Source organism: Nothoprocta perdicaria, unplaced genomic scaffold (genome assembly GCF_003342845.1).
Source record: "Nothoprocta perdicaria isolate Ctin4 unplaced genomic scaffold, notPer1 scaffold_9, whole genome shotgun sequence".
Lineage (NCBI taxonomy): Eukaryota > Metazoa > Chordata > Aves > Tinamiformes > Tinamidae > Nothoprocta > Nothoprocta perdicaria.
The window spans coordinates 659,747-681,325 of NW_020456198.1; the positions used below are offsets into that span (position 1 = coordinate 659,747).

General features: G+C 41.2%; 1 long non-coding RNA gene across 4 annotated transcripts in view; it reads right to left on the minus strand.

Moving 5' to 3' along the window:
• Window positions 1-919: 919 nt before the first annotated feature.
• The window catches only part of LOC112958742, a 52,689-nt gene continuing 32,029 nt past the window's right edge, over window positions 920-21,579 (minus strand). The window contains exon 4 of one of the 4 annotated variants that reach the window (XR_003251487.1): window positions 920-1,015. This is a non-coding gene — a long non-coding RNA (uncharacterized LOC112958742). Of the gene's footprint in view, window positions 1,016-12,677; window positions 13,304-19,801; window positions 19,852-21,579 lie in introns of those variants that run through there. The other 3 variants (XR_003251489.1, XR_003251485.1, XR_003251488.1) reach the window with 3 other exon arrangements.

Below are 21,579 nucleotides of genomic sequence, written 5' to 3' on the forward strand. Positions count from 1 at the left end.
AGAGCAAAACAAGGTGCAACCAGACATTTCCTCTTTCAGAAAAAGAGAGGTCCCTACATTAGCTTCTTTTCTGCTTCACTGTAAATGAGGACAAAGAAATGATTGGCATGTGTCAGCTGACAGGCCAAGATGATTCATACTGAACGTTATTCACCTTCCCAAAATGAGAAATAACCATTTACTTTTTATGCAAAGTAAACTTCCCCGCTAGAAGAAAAATAATCTTTTAATAATAAGCATTCTGAACCCTTCATATTGCTTTGTCTACATGAGAAGTTGTACTGTGTCATCCCTCTCCAAGACTCTAAGTCATCTTCAGGCCTTGCTGTGAGATTTTGATATCACATGTACGCGATGCCACCAAAGCAAGGAGCTGAGCACCTTTTGCAGATGTGGGGTATCGGGAGCTAGAAAGCAGCTCTTCCCAAGGAAGCAGTGCTGGATGAAGAAATACATGAGATTTAAGATCAAAACTATGGCACTGTGAAATTCTGATGCATTTGTGTATCAAGTCTGGTGACCAAGAACTTATTCAATTAATCCCAGTGTTGATGCAAAACGTCTCTTCCATCATCCCCCAAGCGCCATGTCTGCTGAAAAGGTCCCGAGCTGCCCTCGAGGGTGAGGTTACCCGAGAAGCAGAGAAATGTTCGGCCCAAATGTGCATCCCCAGCTGCCCGGAGCTCGGATGAAACGGGCTGGCTGAAGCGCGAGGCTGCCCGGCCGCGCGCCCGCCGGCCGCCAACGCCGCCTCAGCAGAGCGGAACCCCGGAGCGACCCAGTTCAACGCCGCCGTTAACAGAAACCCGCTTCTAACGAGCAATTTGGGCTCCTCTTCCCGCAGATCAACAGAATGACTGACGCATCCTTGTTCATTCTGGAGGGCGACTGGCACCATCACAGCAGTGCCCTCTGGGCAGAGCAGCTAGGGCTCAGTGGCAAGAGAGGTTGCAGTCTTGCAAAAACTGGGCTCAGAGGTGAGATGAATTTTTCCTCCTGATACCTTTAAGTGCTACTAAGGAACAGACAGACGGAAACACAGACAGAGGGAAAAGAAGAGAGAACAGGTCTGAACACGGAGGTGAAAACTGAACCAAACTAAGCAACCAAGCCCACACAAAGCAATTTCTGACCTCCTGTATTTCGGATTTTCCTAATAATAATAAATAATCTTATAAATCAATTCAAAGGGTTGCTAACAGTGTGTCGAGGTTTGGTTAATAAAAAATGCTTCCTCTCTTTAAAGAAATTCTTATTTGTTGGTATGTAGAAGGCAATTGAAAGGCACACCAGTCCTTGTCTAATAGCACACCAGAGCCTTCAGTAGGAAGGTTTGAACCCTGCATTTTCTCCTAAAACTTTCTTGCTTTATAGATCATTAAAATGTTTTAAGAAAACGTGATTAAATAATAATGGACTTTTAATTATCTGTAGCTGAAATACAGGACAAACAAGAAAAAAATCTAAATTTTAACAGGCAGAGCACCTCCAGATTTCCATAAAAAGTGATACAGATAATACAAGCATTCATTAACTTTCTATTGTCTAAGGCTGTAGAAATGGTATCAATATCTTGTTTATGGGGCTGATGAATCGCATGGAGCACATTCCACATTTCATCTCCTTGCTAATTGTCCTTTAATGGAGACTACTCTATTGGTGTAAAAAATGCCTGAGAACTGTTTTCCAGGCAAAAAGCCCAGTGCTTTAATTAATACCTTGAAACCACCACCGATTAATGGCGCGGGTCTGGGGCTTTTGCACAAAAGTTTTTTGCTCAATTTTTCCTAAAATTGGGAAGATTATTCGTGTTATTGTTTGTATGAGAAGCTCCACCCTCTGCTCCCACTTGGAGAAGGAGAACACGGGTGACACTTAATTGCTCTCACAAGCATTAGGAAGAACTGGAAGCCAGAGCACCCGGAGTGCTTCAGGTGCAACAGCCTCGTTATTAATGTCGTGAATCTTTCCTACAGGCTTGGAGGAGATTGTGATTTCCATCTCCCACTCTTTCACTAGCTGTATTTTGCCAGAAAGTGGCTGGGGAGCAAATATACTTAAAATTGCTCAAACTCCTGATTTATGTCAGTCAATTCACTCCAAGTCCAGAAGGAAGCAAAATAAAATGAAAATCCATGTTAAGCACCAATTTGGGTGCATGGTTTAATGCTTTAGGAAACTGCATTCTGCTAAACCCTTTGGGCACATTCGATTCCACCCTGTGGGGCTGAATCCTGCCCCTGGTCCCAGAGTTACAGGAGAGGTGGGTACGAGAGCCCCAAGTTGCCCATTTCTTGCACCTCCTCGTGGCCCACGAGTCCTGCAAGTGCAGAGAGGACCTTGGACAAATGACACCTCCTGTGAGGTGCAGATGCCGCGGTGCAGAGCAGCGGCCGTGCTGCACATGGTGGCGCCTGCCCTGTGCAGCCACCTTCCCCGCGGGCTCGGGCTCAGGAAGCTCTGGGGACTGCCCGAGAGCAGCAGCACCAAAGACTTCTGCACCAGGGTGGAGAGCAGCATTACAGACACAGCAATTGGAAACCCAGTGCACGGGACAGGATCAGCCACACTTGAAAACACAAACTTGCCTGTACTTGCAATATGCTCAGGGGCTCTCACTATTCCTGCAATTGCAGACCTTTTCAAGAGGTTTCGGTAACTACCTATTACTTACCTAATTTCTTATTAGACAGAACCCTCTGAGAGCTATAACTTGTACCTTAATGCGAGCAAATCTCCTTTACCTGCACAGAGCATCTATATTTGCCCTATAGTTTTGCAGAAATCACCTTCCACAGAGAATGAGAGATGCAAACCAATCCATGCAGGTAAGGACTTTAGTAGCTCACAAGCTTTTCAGAACACAGAACAAGCCTTTTGGGGGCTTCCGAGTTGTGAGAACCCACATCTGGGACGGCCATGGTGCCTGTCTTGGTGTGGACGCTGCAATTGAGAGGTTCCCTTACCTAGGAACCAACCCATGGCACCCGTGCATGTCCCACCAGGGCAAAACAAGGACCTTTGGGGCGCTCTCCTGCTTTCACTCACGCACAACATCACATCTGCGCTATGGGGTTTGACTGTATATTTATTTCAGGGCTTTAAATTACTTCACGTAAGAGCATCAGTTCCCCACTGGGATATCTCATCAAAAGCTATGAATGCTTAAAGATAAATGCTGTGAATAAATAACATCACAATTTTCTTCAGCACCATAATGACAATACTAGTATAAAAAACTATAAAAACTCTTTATACTGCTATGATTTTTGTTGATTTAAGTCCTTTCTTCTTAAAATTAATCCAGAAAACACACCCTGGACCCCTTCTCTTTAGCTGAAGGCAACAACAAAAATATGCACAGCACTTTTTCTCTTATCGTCATTATATACTTCATCAAGCATGGTGATATCAAATGGGCTTCCTGAAGAAATGAATGCAAACATTTTAGCTTTGGTGCCTAACTTATTTGATCTAAACTTTGAACAAGCTGGCTTTGATCCTAAGAATCTGCAAAGCAACTGAAATCAGCAGACGTAGGCAGAGCACCACCTCGCCAGCAGACGCTCCCAATACAGGGAAATGTCACAATGTTGGCCAGTTGCTCAAAACACTTCTCCCAGGAGCATCACTACCATGTTAGGACACACTGCCAACACGCATCCCTTCACTCAAACCTCCTTTGATTTCTGTAAAACAGGAGCTGCAAAGGCTGCAACTGTATTAGGGCTAAGAGATGTAGATATAATTGCCTGTTCATCGTATTGGGTTCATTTTGCTTGCAGACTTGGTGGAAGCACTTGTAAGAAGGGGAAGCAGGCATAAAAGCTTTAAATTGGTCTTTTTATAGCAGTACAGCTACCGCTGACAAAACATTTGGACAATCAATTACTCGTGAGGTAGCGGGAAGAACATGATTCCAAGGCAAGGGAGTTGGCGTTGGGGGAGACAGAGAAATCATTATTTGCAATGATCTGATTATAGCCAGTGCTGGTGTTTTTATCATGTGGATAAGTTAAAGCTTTGGCTTTTTCATTTCTGCTCTTGGCATTAAGCAGATGGATTATCCATGAGATGAAGGACATGTAGGGTGTACGGAGGCTGAGAGTGGCACCCTCGCACCTTGCAGCATTAGGGGAGCAGAAGGAAGGAGGGCAGCGCTGGCTGCCAGTGCTCAGAAAAGTCTCCAATTTTGGTCAGTCATAATTCTGAAAATTTGTAACTTGCTTCAAACAGGCACAGGACAACTCTGAAACTCAGTTTCAGACCAGAGTACAGCACTGAGAGCCTGCAGGAACCCAGTGTTGAGGTACATTTATCCCCAGGTCCATTCTCCCTGTCCCTCTTTTCCCTGTACAGCCTGGGATGCCAAGCAGTCGCTGGGAAAGCCAAGCCTGTTGCTACAGCCGCACAGTCGTGCTGCTCGCTTGGCTCCAAGAGACGCCACTTCTCCATATGCTTCCTTACTTTGCTAAAGCTCATGGGACTAATGGCAATACAAAAAGCTAAACAGATTTGCAGAGCATTAGCATATTTTTTCTGCATTGACCTTTCCAAGAGACCCGTGCAATATATTGCAGTAAAGAGCAAATTCCATATTAACTTTTTCACTTAGTTCCATTACAGGACATCTCATATTAAAAGCATCCCTCTTTTATGAGAAACAAACAAAAGAATATTTCCCATATTCTGGAATAACAATAGTATTTCAACATCAATTTTTAAAACTCCAAACTCTATGTGGTGAAAAAGAAAGGCATCATTTCCAGAGCTTTCCATTACCATCCAGGGACCCTCAGGTTGCCACCCACATCGGGCAGCTGCGTACGGCAGTAAAACTGAAGGATAGTTATTTGGACAAGGTCTGCTGCAATCCTCCCACTGCTTTGTTCTCCTCCAATAATTCAGTCATCATAAACCTAAGTAAAAGGTTGTTTATCACAGGAATGTAGCTGCTTGCATCTTTATTAAAGTTCAAAGCCATAAGAGCCAACAGGGAATATAGAGCTTTGTTTTTTAAAGCGCTATTAGAAACGTTCTGTTTCTAGCAATTTATTTGCAATGGCACAAGGAGAAGAATTTAATCTGAATATGCACCTAGTGCTCTGGCTGCAGTTACACCAAGTGCCATCCAAGCCCAGAGTGGAGGCTGCCGCGGCACCAGCGTCTCCATTGCTTTTGGTGACACTTCAGGAGCAGATTTGTGCTGTTAGTCCAAGATGAGCTAAGCACCATGATGAGCATGTGCTGATATTCAGAACTGTGAGTGGCATTTGTAATTTATAGATCACATATTTGGTAAAGCACAGTATAACAGAAATACTTTCTCTTGACAATAAGCCAAGACATTTCAAGCAAAATCTTAATAAATGAGCTTTTCTTTCAACCTACCATCTCCCAAACATTCATGGGAATTTTTGATTCATCACCTTTCAAAGGAAAACAGTCTTTTTTAAGATTCACGGAAACAAAAGCTGTAATGTTTAAGTAAAAAATATCCATATAAAATATCCACACAATGTTCTCCTGAAAATACTTTACAGTTGTGACACTGCCATTGCTACTGTGCAATAACCTGTAGTCTCCTGCCCCAGGTTAATTTGGGAGCTTCCTGCAGCAAGGCCCCCTTCTCGGTCCTTCCTTGTTCAGCTCCTCTGAACAAAAGGCCTGTGCATGGGACCGTAAGCAGGATAAAGCACTCAGTAATATAAACACTTTGTTTGAACTACTGAAATAAACATCCGATTTTTAAGCATCTTCTAAACACTGCTAGGGAGGAAAGTTCTGTTGCCAGTGGCTTAAAAAAAAAAAAAAAAGCTAAGTTACTTCTATTTACTTACTTCTTAAGTTACTTCTATTGTTCAACTTCCAGCTTTCTCTTAGTCTCCAACCAATGTGGCACATAAGATGTAACACAGGATCCCTCCCTCAGGTTTTAGCTGGCACACAGAGCACAAGCGGTGCTTGCAAAGCCCACTCCCTCACACTGATGGAAACACAGGAGTTATGTTGGAGGACATGAAAGTTCAAGGTTACGAGAAACCCGCCAAAAGTCATTTGAGAAAAGCCACATACTAAGCAAACAATAGCAATTTCAAACAAGGAACTAAATTCAAGGAAGCAAAATGCAATCTAATTGAAATAACATCGCCTAGTGATGGGATGAATCACAGGAGAATATTTTACCCACAAACAGAGAGCTAATAAATTTGCAAATGCTGGTCTCTATAGGATTAGCAGCGGCAATGGAGTTTACAGCAGGGAATGTAATCAATTAGTGTAAAGGAGATCCTGAAATCTACTTGTTAAAACCTGAGAAGTTACCATGTGCAGTTGGGCCAGGAAAAAAAGCCAGAAGCTTAGAGAGCCATTTCCTGGGCTTCCTTTGGGCTTCCATTCGTGTGATTCAACTGACTTGTGTTATTTGGATTGTATTTCTTGATAAGCTTTTCTTAACCATTGCAGACACACTCACACTACAGGAAACATCTGGAAGCTGTTTTTTCTTTGATCCCATAATACGTCCCCTTTTTCTCCCTGGCAGCCCTTATCCCTCCTTCCTTCTCTCCTCTTTCAAAGCTATAACTGTTGTCTTTCCTTAGCCAGTCAATTCTGATGGCAGGATTTTGCATCTGAATGATCTCTGATGTGAAAAAGTTTAGAAGAATTCAATAGCCTGGATCTCATAACACCCTTGTGTTGTCCCAGAGCACATGCAGCCCACGTTCATGAAGACTTCATGTCAGCAGCTCTGTGCTGAATGCCAAGGGCTCCCTGAAACCCTGGAGCTCATTGATCCTGCAAGAGCACAGGGCTGATCCCTTCCATCTCCTACTGCCACTTCTCTTTCCATGAAGAAGACATTGAACAGATCACAAGTTGCAGTTACATTCCATAACTTTTCTTTAAACAGTAATTTTCACTGATTTAGGTAGGTTCAATCTGATCAACATAAGCTAAAACATGACAAATTTCAAGCCTGGAGTACCTGAGGGCCCTCAAGTCCTCTAAGATTCAGTGGTAACGTGCTTTGCGCTAGTGCCTTCACACTCCTCAAACACCAACCTGACTCCTCCAGCACCCACAGGCGACAGCGAGACCTGAAGGCCGCCGTGTTTCACTCCAGCTTCCACAGTGTTAAACCTCTCCCTCATTCCATGTAGATTTAATCGCCACGTAGATTTAACTGTCCAGATTTAATCTCCTTCATTCCATCCATCTTGTGAGGGGCCCATTAAAAACACATCATTGTGTTTCATTTCTAAACCTGAGCAAAGATGCTCCCTTAGCTGAGGAGCTGATGCTTAAGTACCACCGAAAAACAGCTCCAGACTTGCTGCAAGTGCAGGGATTTGTGCCATTGGTTGAGGATGGAAAGGACATAGGTAGGATTGTTCAGAAGGCTTTGAGAAAAGAAAGAAAAATATGGATTGCACTTGTAAAATGAATAAAATCAGATTGCACTCAAATATTTCTCAAGAAAATGTAAAACGGTAATGCTACGTGGAGATCAAGAAAAAGTATCCTAAAAAAATGAAAAAGTAGTTCTCAACTATCCAAATGCTGCCATAGCATCAAGGTGGTGTCTACAGAGAACATAATCTAATTCGCCTGCTTTCATTTATTTGATCTTTCACATTTCAAAAAGAAAATAACAGATGAAAAATTCAATACTGCATTTGCTTTGAAAAAAACGAAAAGGTCACTTTTTGGCCTTTTTCATTATTAATATCTATTCGGGCTTATATTCTAAGCACCAAAAAACTTTGCAATAGCAACCTAGATTCGTGGCCTAAAAGTAGTTTTACAAGTGGCCACAAGTACATCTGTTAAGTTGAAACAAATCTCGTCTTTCCAAATTAATCATTTTGCTTCAGCTTTTTGCAGATTTTTTAGACCTCTGCACAGCAAGAGTGGAAAGAGTTGAAAAGAGAGCCCAGGCAGTGTTGAATCCAATAGGAAGGGCTTCAGAAGCTAACTCGTATCCTTCAGCTTTGGGAAACCTCATTAACAATTATACAATTTGCAATTATAGATTTTTTTTCAATATGGTCCAAATCTTACTGAATAGAAACAGTTTATTACCACAACAGAATTTGCATCAAATGATGAAAAAAAAAAAAAAAAAAGACAAAAATGAACAATCCCCCCCCACACTAGTTTCCAAATCTGAAAGTTTCCCTCAGTTCAATCAGAATGAGTTTGAATCTTTTACCTACTGTTATGGCTCAAAAAGTCCCCCTGCAAGGATCCCTTTTCATTTCTCAGTGCTTCCTTCCTCCTTATCTTGCTGGAGTCAACATTAGAGCAGTGGGAAATAGGACACCCAGTAGGGAGCCTGCCTAGCACCTTGACTCAAGCACTCGCCTTGTTAGAAAAAATGGAGAAATGAAAGACAGGAGAGAAAGACAGAACAGCAGTACTAATAGAAATAAAAGTCCCCCTATCCTAATGTGAATACTTCAGTGGAAAGGTTTAATTTCTGGTTAAAACACCTTAAAACAATTACAAATCAGGGAAACTTTTGCCTTTAGCATTCATGAGCATAAGATTGCTTTCTGCAACATTTCCTTAAAGTTACTGCAAGGTCATTGCAGGAAATGGGAATATCGAGCACTTTGCAGCACAGAAGTTGCTGCTTTACTTGTGCACTGAAGTTTGCCATTGAAGAAGCTACTCTGGTATTTTTGAGGAAACAGACCTGACTTTCCTTTTTAAATAACACCAAAGGAGCCCAATTTGTAACATAAAAACATAACATTCATAATGTAAAACAGAGTCAAAACGTAGCCTTTTCAGAGAATTAAAAGTCTGGTTGAAATCTGCCTGTCAGGTAGCTTGCTCAGCCAAATAAAATCTTTCACAGATGTGTTTTTTTGCTCATTGCCTTTCTTTTATAGTAAATCAATCCTTGTAATAGTACATAAAACCTAATCATTATCCAGATGAGTCCCTACTTATCAGGTCATTTGATAACATGCTGCCTAAATGAATCTCATTTATAAAGTGTTCTCTTACCCTTTCAATGCCAAGATTCATGACCAGCACGACTGAACGCACAGCATTCATAATTAGCAGAAGTCCATGTACCAAAACTATTCCCAAGACAAATGCAAGAGCAGGTACATGTACCTTATGCGCTTGATACCACATCATGATTGGAATCATTATCATTTGTGCTGCTATTATCTACTCCACCGCAATAAACTTAAGTACCAGCCTCATCTGTTACACCAGGCACTTTTACGAGGGCAGTTCGCTAGGCAGAAAGCCCATGTCACCTCTCCTCACTGGTGTTTTTGAATAAGACATTCCATGAGGACAATTTTATCAAACACCAATTGGTGAAAACCTCTCAACCAACAATTTATTCAACCTATTTTTCCCTCGTCTTGTTCTTGAATTGCCTGGGAACAGATTGCACGTTCCCGGCTGGATTCATGATTCAAAATGATTTGGCTATTCATCAGCAAATACATTTTGATCTGCAGATGGTTTTCAGCTTACTAATATTCATATTCAAAGGCTGTGCTGTGTTTGCAAGGGATCTAAGTCACACGAGGTCAGATGTATCTCATCTACCTTTTGCCTTTAAACTGCGGTGTATAAAGTGCTCCTTAGATACTGTTTAGACAAGTTTCTCCAAGGGCGATTCATCACCTATTGGATAAGGTCAAATATGCAAGAAGTTTCACCCTTTAGAGGCTTCCTTGTTTTTTCCATTACTCACAAAGGAAAGATAGATGGCTAGCTTTGACTAGGTGCCCAAATTTCAGACAGCTAAAGTAAAGCAAGATAAATTCAGCCATGATATTTTCTTCTATTTTCCTTACCAGTGCCTTACATAACAAAACAAATACAATGAAAAATACTGCAATCACATTTAAAATACATTGCTTACTCAAAGTCCAGAAATTTTGCAATTCCTGCTGCCCTGCAGCAGCAAAGGGGCTGGCTTCTGAGCTCAAACTACTACCAGATGTTGCAGGTCTGAGCTACAGCGATATTCCAGCAATTCATCAAGTAGGTAGGGAGAAAAATCTTTTTCCTCTACACTTCACCTTCATGGAATATGACTACTGTAAATGAAGATTTTTCTTTCTGACTGTACTAGAAACAATAACAGAGACATTTAAGTCCCAGGATAAGAATCGGGGCAGAATGCATTTTTAAACCTTCCTACAAGCTTACCGAATTTGCCAGGCTTACTGATTGCAGAATATTTCCTGTTATTCCACTTATATTTCCACTTATACAAGCAAGCCCTTTTGCACGGTGTACGAGAAACATTTTAGGTACAATTTCTTTTTATAAGGAAAAGGCCATTAACAAAATTCTAACCTTCCAAAAGCAGATTTTGTAGCAGAAAGTATCGCTCCTTTCCATGTCTAGTTGTGCAGAACTAACCTACAACACATCCTTTCACTTACAGAAACCCTGAGGGAAAAACAGCCCTTCTAGAAAACCTAACCTCTTATTAAGAAGCTTTTCACATGAACTTATATTGCCATGCATGTCCTGTCTTAAATTTACAGCCAAGATGAAACATCTTGATAAATCTTCCCAAGAGGAGATTTTCCATCCTCCTTTTAATGTCTCCTTGGCTTTGCCTTTAGAGATGCAGAGATGATGGCATTTACTCAGCTATTTCACCTCTTCTCCTTTGCTTCTCTAAGCAGCTCTGATAAATACTGGTCATTTCTAGATTTAATTTTTAGCCACTCTTCCCCTAACAAAAATGTTAATGTCATCTTCTCCCCCCAGGGAGAAGATTTTTGCAACAATATTATCTTTTGCCTTTCTGAGGCAGAAAGCGAGTTCTGTTTAGTGTTTTATTATGCACAACGGAGAAATATTAAATAGATCAATAGGAAAATGAAGCTGTTGCAAGTTGATCTCCATGGAGTAAGAAAAATGCAGGGGAAACAGGAATTATTAGGAAAAAAGAAAATTAAATTTACATGCTTGAGATAATAGGGCATGTCGTTTATTCTCTGTGGTTTCTCTAATCTAGCTTCACTTAATTGCATTCTTTGTAAAGACATATTGTTTCATTTCTTTCCCCCATGGATCTTTTTTTTGTTGGGGGAGTATATAGTGTAATTATCAGCTCCCAGCATTATCTCTACTTTTATAATAAAATGTCATGATTTTGAAAAGAAAAATTTCAGGCACTGTATAATGTCAATCATCTGTCTTGCCGGGATGGAGCGGCTTTCCTTTTGTTAATCGGTTGTAAGGGTTGAGGGAAACTGTCTTCCACACACAGCCATTTTCTAAAAGGAATGTCCCCATCTGCTCAGTACAAGAGCATTGTCTCAGTCATTATTACATATTTCAAAGCAGATTTCTGTGTGTCATAACTTTGGCATTTCAACATGTAGACAGACTTATATTCATGAAAAGTAGGGCAAATCATAATATTTCCCCAAACTTCAAAGATCTGTTTTCATTTTAGTATCTTCACAAATAAAAGTTAAATTTATCCCATACATTTTGGAGTTTGCTTAGGAAAGCTTGACACTTCCATCATTAATGTACTCACTAAAGAAATTCCAAAAAACCAAGCTAGTACCTGTTAATAGCTCTTAAACCTCTAGCCCCAAGAAACAAAGCCAAGATGCGCTATCTTTAAAGAGCACCTGAACATTCATTAGGCTACCCAGGGGACACTAGGGGGTGTCACCAGGTGGTGACATAGAAGCACAGGAGAGGCTGTTATTTGGCCAAGGGATGGTGCTAACACCCCACTCAAGGGACTTGGACACCCTCTAAAATCCTTTATTATTTACTCAATATTACTAAATATTTCCAGAAAAACTGTTTGCTTTTGCCTGACAATCTGTACTCAACCAAAACCCCCACCAAAGCCATGTCATTTTTGACATGCAAATTTTTGGCATTTTTGATGCAAAAATGCATCACTGACTGGGAGTTTTGCATCTACGGACTGACAAAAATGCAACCAGACAAGTCATAGGAAACACAGAAATTTCCCTAGCTGAAACAAGACAGTAGAAAGATGATAGATCATAACAGCTCATGTTAGAGTCAAATATTTTGGTTCCTATACTACTGCTTTTTAAACTGTATTAAATCATTACAACATAATGAAACTACTGTGACGTTATTAGAATATGATGTATGCTATTGAATATTCAAAAAATGCAAGTGTCCATTGACAATCATTACTTAAATTGTAAATAATTATAAGATTAATTATAAATACTTTAGTTCCTACTCCTGAATGTATGTTTATATATAACTAACTGCAAGTACATTAACAAATGAACTATAACTAAATACAGTATTTATTGCTATATAATATCAGAAGGTATTTGCTTTGACCATATGAAAGGCATACGACAATGCTCATCAAACACTTTAGTCAAAAGCTCCTAGCTGCATTATCCAAACCTCAATATTACATCCTAAACCTGAGAATTTCACAGCTCTATACATATATTATGGGAAACAGTGGCATTTTAGGAGTGCTCTAAGATTTTCTGTCTTGAATTTTAAGCCCATTCTGAGTCCTGGAAAATGATTTACGTGTTCCTGTATTTACTTCACTGGATAACTAGCCTTTAAATTCATTGCAGACCTGAACCTGCATTGACTGTGTTTTGAAACATGTTTTATGATAGATCCCACCAGTGACCCCAGTAGCACAACACACTTTCCTATGAGATGGTAGGGAAGGAACAGCTCTGAAGTGACTTGCCAAGAGTTTGCAGCTTTTCCCTAATATCCCGTCATTTGGATGAGGGAACTGATTCCAGTTTGTTCTACGTGCCCATGCTCTTCCACTAAAAAACAAACAACAAACAAAATCCTCATGCCTTTGGATACGAAAGATTCACTGGAAATCTCTGGCAACTGAAACTCAAAATCTGATCAGACGCTCAATATTTGCAAATTTGTGTTTGGGATTTTATCCTAAGTCTCATAATACCGCAGCACCAGTTACTCTAGACAAATGATTAACTGAGGGAAAAATGCTAAAAAAGAGATTGCAGACATCTTCCCCTCATCTGAGGGGAGAAGATTAGAATAAGATGCATACCGGGAAAAAAAATTAAGAAGTGTCTAGAGTGGCTGTTCTTCAGATGAGGTATTTTTCAGAGAGCTCACTGCACTGCAGCTAACAGCGAATGCCTGGAGCGATTGCACTGCAGACAAGCCACAGCCTTGGGAATAAGGCACCTAATTCTTCTCTTTTCCAAGGTTGGGCATCTTCCACAGAGTGTTACAGAGTCAGGTCTCCATAGCAGGGCCTATACCTTCTATTGTATTACTGGATCTGTCAAGAGATCACAAACAGGACCCCTTTAGGTGACAGCAGCAGTCTGTGGCTGGCTGAATGCTAGGACAGTCCCCAGCAAACCCCAACTAGATGTAAGCGTCGTGCAGACTTTGCAGAGGGATTTGCAAGTGAGCAACAGCCTCATCTTTCCCATTTCATTTTCTTTTCAGCAAAGGTGTACAATGGTTACAAAACTCTTGCTCATTGTTTGCTTCTTACCAAGTTTATCTAAATTATGTCTATAGCAATGTTCAAAATTGCTTTAGAATAGACGCTTAGGTAATTTTTATATAGAGGCACACAAGTGAAAGATGCCAGGAGCCACTGAAACTTCTTCCCACAGATTATTTACCTTCTAACTATCTAAAATTCACCATAGAGCATGAAAAACTAAAGCAAAATTTTAACCCCAAATAAACATGTATTTATTAATTCATCTTCAGGAAGAGTTTAAATAAGGGACTAGAAGTTAAACTGCATTATTACAGGTAATAATAAAGGGCATACACAAAAAAATTGGTAATATTGGCTTAGATTTAGATGCACAGTTAAGGTAACCTTCTATTCCTCCTCTTTCATAGAAAAAAAAGCTACTGGAAACACTAGAGAATACAAGAGACTGTCGTTAGTTGTCATAGTGTGTCTATAATTACTTACTTTGTTCCTGAAGCCATCACCATGATAAATTTGCAGTTTTTCCCATCTGCCAGTAGTAATGTGCAATACATTTAACAACTGAATTTGCATATAGAAAGTATCATTGACCTTTGAATTTAAAAGGACAAAGATTTACAAGGACACCCTCTGAAACAAAGTGCCTAGTTTAGGCAAGATGGAACAGCACAAGAAAAAAAAAAAGCCAACACTTTCTCTTGAATGTAGGAAAAACTGCAGATTTTACTACCAGCAAGATCTTTGACATCCCTGTGAAGCAGCTCCCTCATGAAGACCCCACTCAGGAAAGGAAACGACGACAACACCACGGCAGGATCCGTGAGGTGCCTGGCTTGGCCAAACTGCACGTTGAGCGTGTGCAGCTGTGCTGGGGGACAACGTGCAGCCCCGCGACGTGGGCGCACGCAGGGTGACAGGCCGTGCTCTGCCTGCAAGGCTCTCTCTCTCTCTCCAGGCTCCCGTGCTGCTCACAGGGGCTGGCCCTGCTGCTGCGCCCAGCTCTCAGCAGCACTGCCCTCCAGCTCGCCAGGGCACCAACAGAGCCACAGGGATGCAGTTCGAAGCTGGTTGGCATGGACAGGGCTCAGAGCATTGGCCAAGCAAGCTCCTGACAGCCAACAACAGGCTTGGAAGTACACAAAATCCAGCTTTAGAAAAAAAGAGAAGTCTTTCCTGTGCTGAGCTCCAGCAGGCAAAGGGGAAGCTCTTTGCCCAGTTCAGGCTGCTACCCTATTGCCAGGCTATTGCAGGTACTGCAGACTCGCGGGGCTGCCCCCCGAGCTACAACATGGCCCCAGGCAGCTCTCCTGATGCCCAAGGTACCCAGGTACAGACCGCACAGCCGTTCCCCTTATCCACCTCTGCGCTCACAGAGTTTGCAGGAAGTTTTGAAGTGCTTTTTGATGGCTGCTGCCATTGAACTGATACCTTTCTGGAACAATGTATCACCACCATCATCTTGCTCCTAAATGCTAATTTTGAATTCGGATAAGACAATTTCAAATAATTCCCATTTTTGGCATTTCAGTTGTCATATGAATCTGCTATAGGTGGCATGTGGCAGTGCTGCCACATCTTGGATACTGCACCACATTCAAACTTCAGAAAATATTTAAGAGGTGTGGGAGTGGGAAAAATACAAAGCACATCACATATTCCTGACATACTCTAATTTATTCAAAGGAAAAAAAAACTATAAATCTTGACATATTCTCAAGAGGCTGTATGTAGTCTCTTCAACCTATCTCTACTAATGTCCTTTTGTTAACATTAATTTTTGTATTGTCAATAGCGCTCCCAAATAACTCTTGGGAAGAAATTGCTATAGTTCAGCTTACCATGCCATGAATGAATTATTCATAAATGTCATTCTGGCTCATAAAAACTTAAAATATTAGTTCAGATCATCATCATAAATACAACTTTAACACTGACTGCACAGCCCTTACTCCCACACTACAATACTTTCCCAGGAAGCTATGATGATTCAAGATAAAATGACACTTGCAGAAGCAAGGTAAAACTGTGAGAGATGAAGGACTGCTGAATTTTGAATTTCTATAGCATTCTTAAAATATGGCTTTTTGGTCATTCTTAAAAGGGTTTGCATAGTCTTGTTATCAGATCCCCTTGAAATTCTTCCTGGCGCGTTGTGTACAGTATCCATTCCTCTATCCTGCCCCTGTGTTTTCACGACCAAAGCAAAGAATCAAGGGATTACTTGGTTATTATAAACTCTCTTATGATTCAAATTCCATATGTACTTTAACAGTATCTTGGCAGGTCTGAGAGAGGCTTAGCTGCACTGTAAACTAGTCATGGAGAGAAGCTAAGAAAAAGAATGAGTGGTGACTACCGTGGACACCAAAGGGGGCTCTGTTCCTGCTCCTCCAGTTATAGATGGCCAACCCAGGACACAGCCCATGGAAGGTATTTGCAATATTTCTTTTCTGACTGTGACAAAATACCGTGAGGAAGAAATTTGTGCTACAGAACAACAAATCATGACAGGGGATGGGAAGAAGATAAGCTGGGAAGGAGAACAGGACACTGTTGAATAATAAGCACTTGCTGTCTTCACTTCGGAGCTAAACAAGCTACCGAGAAAAAACAGTTCCTGTGAAGAGAACATGCAATTGAGAATGTCCTGGAGGTATTAATATTTGGAAAAACTCAGCAACATCATTCAGTCTACAATTATTTTCACAAAGGATCAGTAGAAATGGGAAAGAATAGATGACCTGCCTGTTACTCACTGTTTTCAGCTGATTTTCTTGCTTGCTTCTTACAAACAAAATGGCATGCAAGTTTACTGATACTCCTCCACTATAGTTTTGTGAATAGTTTCAGCAATGAATTCTGAGTTTATATACCTTAATCCAGTAGAGTACTTACACATTGCCTCAATTTTTATTCCTTCCAATGTCACTCAAGAAGCTTCCTTGAATAAGCACTGCTTCAGGTTTTCTGGCACATATTGGACAGATTTGTTCTTACAGAAAATTTACAGCTAATACCTGAGTTGTATTTAATTTGGAATATGTATGAAGATTCTCCCAACTCCAGCAACTTTTTGGCTAGGTCTCAAATTCAATATATGCGCCTGATACAAAAAAAAATTAAAAAGATATTGGAATCTACTTTTCACAACTATTTCTCTAACGCTTTCGCTTTAGCAAACATCTGCTGTGCAGAGCGCTTTCTGGAAAGTGTTCAAGCAGCAGCAAAATGGGACAGGAATTTGACAGGATGAATAATCAGGGACAATTTTCAGATGGGTTTGCTCAACTCTATGAAACAAAATGGAACTAGAGGGTATTACTCTGGACTGAGCAGCACTGCTAGGTACCCTTCTACAGCTTTTATCTTCCACCGGATGCAAGTTGGGCCATTGAGCGGAAGATGTGCAGTGGCTCGGGCCCATACATCGAGCATATGGTGGAGTTAGATTAGGAACAGCGAGAGAAAGTCTCTCTACACAGTAACCGTGGTCAATTCTCCTGAAATCTGCCTGCTATTGGCTTGTTAACAAAAGCCAAATCAAACACCTGTGCACCAGACACAGCGCTGCCGAAGTGCCAGCACTGGCCCATCTGCAGAACACGGCATTAGGCAGCTGCTTTTCTTGGGTGAGACGCAAGACAGACACATCAGAGCAAGCCCACAGCACCACCAGAGGAAGAAGCTGACTGTCCTTCTTTTCTTCCTTTGCCTTTTCATGCCATCATAATTGTAGCATGAATAGCAATGAAATATTCATTTCTCTCCCCCTCATCAAGTCATTTTCCAGGTCCTGAGCCTGTATGCTGTGAGCCTCATCCTTTCCTCTTTTTGGCTCGCCTGCCGCTTTATTGGCAGATTCTTCCAGTGCTCCCTTCCCTCCCCTGACTTCTGCCATGCTCCAGAGAACCACAGAAGTTTTCAAAACTGCTTAAACACTGTTGGTGAAGTGTGACATTAATCTGATAGACACTGGAAAAAAAGAGACCATACATATTTGATTCAAGTATCATATTATGCAAACTACTTGCTAGGATAGCACCTCATCCGGGTTGTGTTCCTTCCATCACAGGTATGGACCTTTCTGCTTTTGCCTCTCTTGGTGACTAACACGAGTGACCTTCCCTACGTAGGGTGGAATTTGTTTTGGACCCCCGATCGTCTTTCGTCACAACTGTATAGGTACATCTTATATATCCTAACTGCTCTTTCAGTATTCACTAATATGCTGTATTGAAGCATCATCAGAAACAAAAAGTTGAACAAAAGATGGTCTCCTGTTTCCTCTAGCACAGGCCAAAGAAGAACACTCCTCTTCAGATACCCTCTAAACATGAATTCAGAGAGCAGAAGTGATAACTGGAAGTGGCAGAGCAGCTGTAGTGTTGATTAGACATGAGCATCCATAAATTTGCAGAAGCTGGGATTATTCACAAGCTTGGAAAGATCTCACATTGCAGGTGTGCACAGAATGGCTTAGGCAAGAGAGCCCCAAAACGCAGCAGACACGAACTGACATAGAAGACTCAGCTCCTGAAAGCAGATGTACAACAGCAAAGCACATTCAGGCTGTCAGACGCTTTTCTAAATAGCTGCCGTTGTGCACACTCTCAAAGATCACAGCCAGGAAGCTCCTTGCTGCTGAACACGGCATTTTACTGCTGTCTGAGGTGGTCCTCAGACTTGAGGGCTGCATTTCCCATAAAGAAACAGTATCATCCACAACTATATAAAAAATAGAGTCTAAACCATCTGCAGAGGCTGTGCTGCCTTAAAGCTGTGCTCTTGCACCTGCTTTATGGAATGTTTCAGGTTGGCAGGCGACTCTGGAACTCATCTGGTCCAAGTCCTTTCTCAAGCAGGATGAGCTAGAGCAGGTTGATCAAGACCATGTTCAGTTGGTATTGAATTATCTCCAAGACTGGAGATGCCACAACCCCTTTGGGCAACCTGCTCCAGTGTTTGACCACAGTAAAAAGGCTCTTATGTTTAGCAGGAATTTACTGTGGGATTTTTTGTGCTCAGTGTCACTTCTTCTGTCACTAGAGATGGCAGAAAAAAATCTGTCTCTTTTTTTGACATCATATACTTATATATATATTGCATCTCTCATAGTCTTAAATACTTGTTAACCTTCCTGAATGCTCAATCAGATTAAGCAGTATCCCAGCAGGCCTGGTTTGCGCCTAGCCATCTCCCAGGAGCCCACTCCACATCTCAGCATCAGTAAATTCACACACACCTACATGCTATGAAATCCTGTATCCTGCAGGAAAACCTGTGTCCAAAAACTCTATCCCAACTAAAGCACACATTTTGAGCACTCACTCCCTGAGCATGTAAAAGAGAAATACCAACGCTGAAAACAAACATAAGGTTTGCTGAAAATAAAAGTGCAGATTCTCTAACAGCTTTTTGTTTATTCATTTCTTTGCTCAGTTTTAAGATTACAATTCAGGTTATCCTATACTCCTTACTCCTAATCTTTTGACATAATGATCTACGGCATCGGAGCTGTTTTTCAAACTTTTTAAAGATTATTTTTATTTATCCCTGAGTAGAAGATGCAATTCCTCTGACCATTTTATGAATAAATGGCTGGTAATTTTCTTATCTGCATACTTCTGTTTACAGTTATTCGGTTGTTATAGCTCTATGTAAATACCCAACAACTCATATAGGGAAGGGTACTGTTATGGAAATGAGATGCTTTCATCTCTGAGCAGTAATAACTCCTCCAGCTGAAGAAGGTCACTGTCAAGTGTGAAAGGCAGAATGAACCGAATCCCTATGACTTTATATTTGCCTGACAACATCCAGTGAAGTCAGCAGAAATTCTTTCAAATGGGCGAGGGACCAGGTCCGGATTCTGCTCCCATCCTCCTTGTGGGGAACAAAGGTCCCTTCGGGCACAGAAAGCTGAGCCAGGACTTGCAGATATAACAGAGAGCGAGTGCAGTGGAGGGAGAAGGAAGGGCAGAGATGTCAAATAAAGCTGCAAGTTTGTCTCAGCAATTTGCTTGGCCACAGCTAATATAAGATGACATCACTGCTAAAATGGTCAGTCCTGTCCTCAACCCCTTGTCCCTCACTCCAGTCACTTCCAGCATCTCTGCTTTGTCAGGGTCCCCTTTCCCTGCAGTACTAATCCAGTGGCAAAGTAACCTGGCAAAAAACATTTTTTTTTTTTTAAGCCACTTCCTTCTCAGCTGGATCTGCAAATCAATTTGCTTCATTGTGCAGCCCCACGATCCCTAGTAAACAGGACCAGACAAGATTGAGGGACTGACCTTATTGGCGTCATCGCGCTCTTAGATCGGCTTCTGCTGACTCCGTACTGCAGCAAAGTCGACCCGTATGGCATGGAAGGGCTGGCCAGGAAAGAGGTGCAGAAGGAGCCAAGTAGCCCACAGCCATAAAAGTGCCTCCCTCCCTGCCTCTCCCAGTGTCTGAATGAGCCAGTTATACCCTGCGCACTCGAACCACAGAGCAGCCCATCAGGATTTCTTCCAGCACAAGCTACCTGATGGTTTGAAAAAGGGTTTCAATTGCTCACACTACTTAATTGGTAGAAGAGCAAGCACTGAAGAGTCTGTTTTTTGAGATAGCAAAGGACATATTGTTTAAAATTGGGATTACTTGATAAAAAAATCCATTTGCAAGCAGACAAATGCCAAAGAGACTAGAAATAGGAAATGTCTGTTAAATAAAGCAGGGTCACTGTCAAAAGGAGATTCAGATTTATTCTGAACAAATAAGCTGGGGTCTAAAGGTTATTGTACTAAAGCAAAGTAAAATATAAAGCAGACTGTTATCCTATTCAATGTTATATACAGTAAATTAAAGAGGTAGTATTCCGACAGTACACCTATTGATTACTTGTTTTTGTGTGCTACATTCAAGGCTGGTAAATATTTAAGCACAGAATTATTCTTCAAAGGATAGAGTGCAGAGCACTAGGATTAATTTTGGACCTCAGGTTTAAATTCTTATGCCAGACAGACTTCCAAGTGTACAAACAGCCAAATCCCCAGCAGGCCACTTCACCCAGAGCAAGATCTAAATAAACAGATCACTTGAACAGAATTTTGACGGGTCAAAGAAAATTCTAATCGCCTCACGAGGAACACAGGGCAACCCCAACAATTATAAGATACAGGCATTATTATTTCTATGTAACAATTTGAGAAACTATGATAAGACATGAAGAACTACTGCTATTAAAGCGAAGAACTTTCTACATGTGACTGCCAGTCCTGTACTCCCCACTTAGCAGCTTTTCACTCTGCATTGGACATCCCTTTCAGTTCCACAGCTGTTCCCACAGCTTCCCACCTGCGGCCCATTCAGAGAAGCTGTTCAGTACCTATTCCTAAAACAGAGCATGCTGTTTCACTCCACCCCTGCCATTTATTGCCTTTTTTTCCTCTCTGCACATATGGAAATTAATACATAATCAAATACACACGGACTTTTCTGCTAGTCATTTCAGGCAGCAGCCAACTTTGGCGTTTTCTTTCCCAAGGAGATAGAGAATATATATATAATATATATATATTTTCTCTATCTCTCACAGAAACGATACATGAAGAGATAAACAAAATCATTCACCTTCCATCAAAAAAAAAACAGATAGGAAAAAGCAAAATCTCCATGTACTCATATTCTGCAAAGGGAAGAAAAGTAAATGCCAACCAAGGTAAGAAATTTCTTACCTTGCTATCAAGTGTTTTGTATTTTCTTGTTTGGTTGGTTTGGGTTTTTTTTTTTTTTTTTTTTTAAACAACCTGCATTAATTCCTGTGAAATAAGGCTATGATAACTGCATGCAGCCCTTAGCGTGAATTGCCATCTAAGCTGTTTAAAAAGCTTTGCTGTCTCACAATTCCCACTCAGGCAGGCCAAGCTGAAGCCAGCCTGATGGCCAAGGTAATGCCCAGCAGTAGAAGATGTTTTAAATCCATGGGCCAGTAGCAAGTCTGAAAGTGCAGCTCATCGCAGGTGATGGGACACAATGAGCCAGTACTGCTACCTACAATCGATGGAGCTTTTAAAAACTGTGGGATAGCATTCAAGTCAATGCATCAGCCACTTGAATTG